Below are 7,411 nucleotides of genomic sequence, written 5' to 3' on the forward strand. Positions count from 1 at the left end.
TATGAAGTAAAACCCTTTTTACTATCATTTTTTTAAAAAGAGACCTTATCAACAATGAATTTAAAATAATAATAAAAAGTCATTTAATCATTAAATAATATGTGATAAGTTTATTGAGATGGAGGAGTATTTCTTTTTTTGAATTTTTGTGGATTTTAATTTTTTTAATAACGGAATAGATTATCATTTGCCATATTTTAGATTAAATTAGTTGAATATGTCGAAAAAATTGGTAACATAGGTCGATTTTTTAAAAAAAAATTTAGGGAAATAATTCATTTTTGGAGAAAAAAAATTTGAATTTCGAGTTAAACGAATCGAGTTATTCGAGTTAATCAATTTATTCGAATCAACTCGAATTTTTTTCAAATTTCGAGTTCGAATCGAGTTGAGTTTTCGAATTCGAATAACTCGAATAATTCGAATAATTCGAATATCAAACTATAATATTTTACATTTTTACCCCAAACTCCCAAACCTTTTTACTTTTCCCTCAAAATTTTTACTCCTTCCCACTTTCCCCCCAAAACTTTTACTCCTCTCCCCTCCCAACCCCTCAATCTACCCAAAATTCATTTCCCACCAAAATTTTACTCTCCCATTTACTTTTTCTCAAAATTTTACTCCCAAAACCCTCAAAACCTTTTATTTTTTCCCAAAATTTTTACTCCCTCCCACTTTTTCCCTAAAACTTTTATTCCCTTCTCATCCCACCTCTCATCTACCCCAAACCCTCCCCCCTCCAATTTTTTTTAATATTTTCCCTCCAAAATTTTACTCCCCCTATTTATTTTCTCTCAAACTTTTATTCCCCAAAACTTTTTATTTTCCTCCAAAACTTTTATTTCTCACTAGAGGTGCTCATGGGTCGGGTGGCCCGGCCCAGCCCGACGGCCCGCCCGAAATATGGGAGGGTTTGGATAAAAATATAGGCCCGAAATATGGGCTTAGGCAAAAAAATGAGGCCCGTTTAGAAAACGGGCCGGGCCTCGGGCACCACTTTTTTGGCCCGGGCCCGGGTATAATAAATATATTTATTTTTTAAATTTTAAAATATTTTTTACATACTTTTTTAATTTTTTTAATTTTAAAATATTTTTAAAATACTTTTTTTAATTTTTTTAATTTTAAAATATTTTTAAAATACTTTTTTTTTTAATTTTTTAAAATTTTTAAAATAAAAATGGGCCGGGCCGGGCCGGGCACGGGCTTATGATTTTTTCCCAGGCCGGGCCTGGGCAAAATCTTAGGCTCATATTTCGGGCCGGGCCGGGCGCGGGCCGAAATTTTTTTATGGGCCCGGCCCGGCCCATGAGCACCTCTACTTCTCACCCTTTACTCTCAAATAAAAAATCAAAATTATCCAAAAAAAATCACTAAACATAAATAGTAATAATTTTATTTATATCTACTATTTATATTATTAAATTAAATTTCACATTTTATATTATTTATATTATTGAATATTTATATTAAAATTGAATTATTAATTATGCCATAAAATATTTGTGTTAAAATTTTATATTGGTATCAATTTCACATTTTATTTTTAAAATAACTTTTATTAAAAAATCATATTTTTACATTTAATATATTTTTTAATTTCAAAATACATGTGACAAAAATCTGAAGATAATTGAAACAACTAAGCAAGCAAAGAAGCTAACCAGTATATAAAAATTAATAAATAAATTATGAGGTGATGAAAGTTAATAAAAAAATTGATTAAGTGGACAAATTTTATTACGATGGGTGACAGTGGTTACAATGACCCAAAATTATTTTTTAAAATTTAACTCGAACAAATATATTCGATTTGATTCGATTCGAATTCCATCTCACTCAACTTGATTTGAGAAAACTTCAAATAAAGTTAGATGATAAAATGAGATTCGAAAACTTGATTAACTAAAAAATTTTCGATTCGATTCAATTCGATTCGATCGAATGCTCACCCCTAATTTAGTATGCTTTCCCTAATGTGTCAGCATGAACGCTTGTCCAGCTTAATGCACTTTTACACACTCTTTAAAAAAAACGACATATTTCTCTAAATTTAAAAAAGAGCGACCTATTTTACCAATAATTTTTTTAGTATATTTGACTAATTTAACCCATATTTTAGACTTATCATTTATCATATCAACAAAAATTAACGATCAAGTTGATAATGACTTCTGTTAATTTTTTAAATTAATTTAATTTTAACCCCAATTAATACAAATGAATTCCATCTGTTTAAATTTTTAGTGTTTTTTTTTAAATTTTTTTTACTAAAAGCCTTTTGATCTTTTAGCCCAAAAAATAAAGTAAAAGAGTTTCAAAATCTCAACTTAAAGTGGCTTATATAATGAATTAATATTCACTAATAAGATAATTATTAAGTTATTTAATTTCACAAATGTTAAGAAATTATCGCCCATCTTTAATTAGTATTTAAAAAATTAAATAAATAAGATACATAACGATTTTTCTTTATCTACCTTATAAAATCAAAAAAATTCCAATACAATTTATCAAATAAAAATCATTAATTTTTTTATTTTTGTATTAAAAAACTACATATGTATAATAAAATTTAAATTTAAAATTTTATTACGGTTATAAATTTAATTTGACTATTTCAAATATACTTTTTATGAATCGAGTTGTCACATTTGACGTTACACCTTGAAAGCTTGGCTTTTGGCTCATACACCTCGGGATTTTTGTAAACCTCCAAAATTTCGTATCTTCCATTATTAGGTTTACATTAATTAGTCAAAATTTTTGATATCGTATCCATCATCAAATCAATTAGATTATTGGTTTGGTAATTTATTTAATTCAATTAATTTAGTCAGTTTATTCAATTTAATTAAATAAAAAATTAGTTTAATTATTCGATTCAACTAATATTTTTTGTTCCATTTAAAGATCCATACCGATTTTTAAATTAACTAATCTAGTGACTTTTTCTAAATTGATACCTCAACCGATCCAATCTAGTGTAGACAACATTGTAATTTATATACATTTACGTTTTTATTCATTAATTAGCTTTAAGAAATAATATGCATAGTTGTTTTCACATTTATATATATGTTTACATTTAAATCATTTTTCTTTGGGCAATTTGTTTTTCACTCTTGCTTTTTAAAATTATATAATAGATAATTTACTTTAAAGATAAGTTATATAATCGTATATTATAACTTATAAGATTCTTTTATAAATTAATCTTATTGTTATTATTTTTATAATAAAATTCTTTTTCTTATTGTTAATTGTAATTGTTTTTCATAAATAATTTTTTGTGCTTAGTATAAAAATTTATAATAAAATATTGACATATCTATTTACTATAACCTCTTTAATATAATATTTCAAATCCATACTTCTTTAACGATTGACATCTCTATATATTATAACCATTCTAATATAATATTTTCAAACTTTATAATAATACATATATTTTATATACTACTAATATGTTTTTATTGATTTTTTATGTTAAGATTAAATTTACATATATTTTTTTATTTTGTTTTAAAAATAATTACATTTATTAAGGCAAGATATGAATAATGGAGTCGATTGGTACTTGGCAGCGCCCACTGTAAGTTGCCACTAAGACAATTTATTACTTACCTTAATTGGTTTGACAATTTGATGAAGAAAATATTTGGAGTTTATTTGTTGTTATATTGAAGATACTATACTCTATTTACGAAAATCAATCATTAGCTTTTAAAGATTAGATTGGATTTGTGTGAATCATTTAAGTCCTTGGAATGTGAAAATTCGGTCAAGATTGTGTTGCTGATTTGGAGAGATCATATCTTCCATTGATTATACTTTTAATGTTTATATTGTAATAACTATTTTCATGGAGTACTTATTTTGTATTCACCTAGATTCTTTGTTAGCAAGCCAAAATTGATATATGCTTTGAGGCTTGTCTAGGTTTTGTAAGAGAGCTTATTGAGAGCACTTTAATCTATTCATTGAGGAATTATTTTTGTGAGACAATGCAAAATATTGTAAATATTGTTGCATATTTACTACTCTAATTCTTAAAAGAGAATTTGGAGGTGAGTGTTTTAATCTTTAGGTACAAATTTGATATCTCTATAAGTGATAGAGTGAATCACTTGTATTTATGGATTAAAAATAGTGAAATTATTCACTGCTCTAGACTCCACATACGTAGGGAAACCAAACTTCGTAAACGAACCTTGATGTTCTTTATGTTTTTGTTTACATGTAATGCCCCAAAAATTTCCTTATATTTATTTTTGCATGTTTGTGACACAAATATATGTTTGCTTCAGTGGTTATGTGTTCTAGGAGTGTTTTAGAAGCCTTGGGCTCAAGCCTTGACTTGGGCAAAAAATTTTGTTTTAAATGAATAAAGCCCTATCTTTAATCAGTAGGCTTTTAATTAATTATTTGTAAAAACATGTCAAAAATGTGCTTATTGTTTGGTGGCAAAGTGGTGGACTAGTGTGTTGAAGGTCAGGAGTTTGAGGCTTCGCATGAACAAGGGATTTAATTTTTATTGCTTGGCCATGGAGGTGTTGTAGTTTGACCGAAATTTGAGTGTTTGAGGAGTGTGGGGATGTGTGGCCGATTTTTAGGAGGCTAGTGAGGGGGATTTCGGTTGTTAAGGGGGTTTGGATGGGGGTGGTTGGAGACTTTGAAGGAGAGGATTAAGGGATGTGGTGAGAGGTTGTGCTGAATGGGTTTTCTTTTTTTTCAAAATTTCGGCACCCTCTCCCCAAAATTTCCCAAGTTGTTGAAAGAAAAATCCCTTCCCCAAAATTTTTCCTAAGTGTTCTCTCTCTTTTTTTTTCTCTCTTTTTGTAAATTCAGTTTTTTTTTGTTTTCTCTCAACTCCCTATCGGTCATTCTTAGTTCTTTGAATCATTTTCTATAGTGGTTCTTTTTCTCTTTTCTCTACTGATTATGTTTCCTCTTATCCTTCCCTTTGTTGCTGTCGGGATTCCATTGATTCTTGCTAAGTTTTGAGCGTTTCTTTTCATCCTTCTTTGTTAACCATTTATTTGTCTTTCATCTATTCATATTGGGCGGTGAGCAAACGATCGCCACTTTACTCCTCCCTTGGCCGAATCTTCTTCCTCGTTTCACCCTTCACTTTCTCCTTGTCTTGCTGATTCTTTTCTTCCTCGTGCGGCCAACTGTGCTCCTACCTCTGTTCTCTGGTGAACATCCTTTATTTTCTGTTAAGTTCGTACTCCTTGTAGTCGGTTTCTTATCGTGATTGTTGGTAAGGGTAAATAGTATGGAGTTAGTTTTTTTTTTGAGCTTGTTGGATCAATGCTTACCTGTTTTTGGTTGGTGCTTAGGAGCTGATTCAAGGGGTGGAAGATCATTAGTTGGCGTTAAGTGGGTAAAACCTCATTCTTTACTCGTTTGAAGGTAACGTAGTTGTTAGTTAACGCTTGACCAACCCGTGTGTTTTGGTTTGAGTAAGAATACAAGTGATTAATTGATGGCTGTATGGTCAAATGTAGGTTTCAAAGGCTCAGGATTTTCCTTCTCAGCGAATAGAAACCAGGTGTGTAATCACATCGCTGAAAATGCTAGTCGGCGAAAAAGTTAAAAAATAAGACTGACGATGCCACAGAGCGTGGGACCGCTCGTGTGGTAGGTCGTGTGATTGAACATGGGCATGTGATCAATGAGGCTGGCCATGTGCGATTCATGGGCCGGGATGAATTATGCCATGTGGGCCACACATGTGCGTGAGCCCCACACGGGTGAACTACACAAGCATGTGGGAATATTGGGCTAGGCAGTGTGATCCATATGGCCAAGGTCATTTTGGGCCGTGTGGGCCACATGAGTGTATGGGCCTACATGGGCATGCAACATGGGCCTATGGGCCCATTTTCTTTGTTTGACTGCAAAGGTTGCACAGGTCACCCAAGTTGACTGTGAACCTACTGTGGGGACGATAAGGTTACCTAGACCCCTAATTAACTGAAATGACTGAAAGATTGTCATATGCCTATGTGAGATAGATATGTATGTCTGTATGTTGAGCATGCTATATACACTGTACTGATTATACATGATACCGTGACATAACTATATGATGCATTGCATTGGGTTGGGGATTGATATTGATTGGAGGAAGTGTATTGAAAGGCTTCAAGCCTAACTTACTGGCAGCTCAGCTGCAACTATTGTTTAGTGTCGTATTCGGTGCTATTTGGAGTGTAGGGTTGGGTGGGTTGATTATATCCCCATATGGAGTGTAGGGTTGGACGGAGATGGAGTGTAGAGGCTGGTTGGGTAGGATTTGATAATTGCATAACTGTCACTGTTACTGTACTGTGATGGGCTAAGGCCCTAATGCTTATTGATACTGAAATGGGCTTAAGCCTAAACTGATACTGATACTGATATTGAAAAAGGCTTAGGCCCCAAACTGAGATTATCTGTTATTGTCTGTTTGTTTGCATGGGGATTACACACTGAGTTTATGTAAACTCACCCCTTCTATTTAATCTGTAAAGGTAATCCCCAAACATAGGCGGATCTGTGCGACGAAGGACTCAGCGGTGGTCACACAACCTATTTAATTTGACTTAGTACTTAATTAAAATTTTGATTCTATTTTGGGGGTATTTTATTGTAATTATGGCCTCTTTGGATTTTTACTTTTAATTTGGGGTTTCTATTGTTTGATTTACAACTGCTAATAGTAAGGATAATCGAGTTTTCAAAACGAAACAAATGTTTTAACAAAATACGCACAAATATGCAAACTGTTTTAAAAAGCTTTCGCAATACGTGACGTTTTGAAAATTAATAACGTTTTGAAAGAGAATAACTGTTGAATATGTATCGCGTTTGAAATTGATTGTCACATCTTGGAATTAAGCATAAGATAGTATAAAGGAGTGATAAAGAAAAAAGGTTTTTGATGACAACTCACTTTTCGAAAAACACTACCATGCGACACCGTTAGATTTGGCCATAACGTCTAGGCTGGGTTTGGGGTGTTACATTACATAATTTTTATAGTGCCAAGTCATAATAACCACTACAGTCTAACACTTCCATTACAATTTTTATATTAAACAAACAAACAACTTAAAATAACAACATTAACAAACATTATTAACCTATACATCGTATGGATATACAAACTAATTAAGATATATAATTACACTGTTTGTATGCCCAATAATTACTCTTTAAATAAAAATGTATCTTAAAACTAGAACTAAATAATTATTCTACGTGTTATTGTTTTGGTGTTACAAAATCATCATGAATAGATTTTAATGTAACCATGACCTCAATCTATACTACACATGGCCTTGTTTTTTTTAATATCACTAATAATAACGGTTCAGTTTCAATTGTAGTTCCTTTACTTTTTAATTATACAAAAATG

The 7,411-nt window shown here is 31.2% G+C and overlaps 1 long non-coding RNA gene across 1 annotated transcript; it reads left to right on the top strand.

Annotated features, from left to right (window-relative positions):
* The first annotated feature begins 4,752 nt into the window (after nucleotides 1-4,752).
* Nucleotides 4,753-6,675, top strand: LOC121223105 (uncharacterized). The gene is made up of 4 exons (XR_005920495.1): nucleotides 4,753-5,269; nucleotides 5,349-5,421; nucleotides 5,517-5,560; nucleotides 6,525-6,675. It is a non-coding gene; the product is annotated as an uncharacterized lncRNA (long non-coding RNA).
* Nucleotides 6,676-7,411: the final 736 nt, after the last annotated feature.

This window comes from Gossypium hirsutum, chromosome D11, assembly GCF_007990345.1.
Source record: "Gossypium hirsutum isolate 1008001.06 chromosome D11, Gossypium_hirsutum_v2.1, whole genome shotgun sequence".
NCBI classification, from domain to species: domain Eukaryota; kingdom Viridiplantae; phylum Streptophyta; class Magnoliopsida; order Malvales; family Malvaceae; genus Gossypium; species Gossypium hirsutum.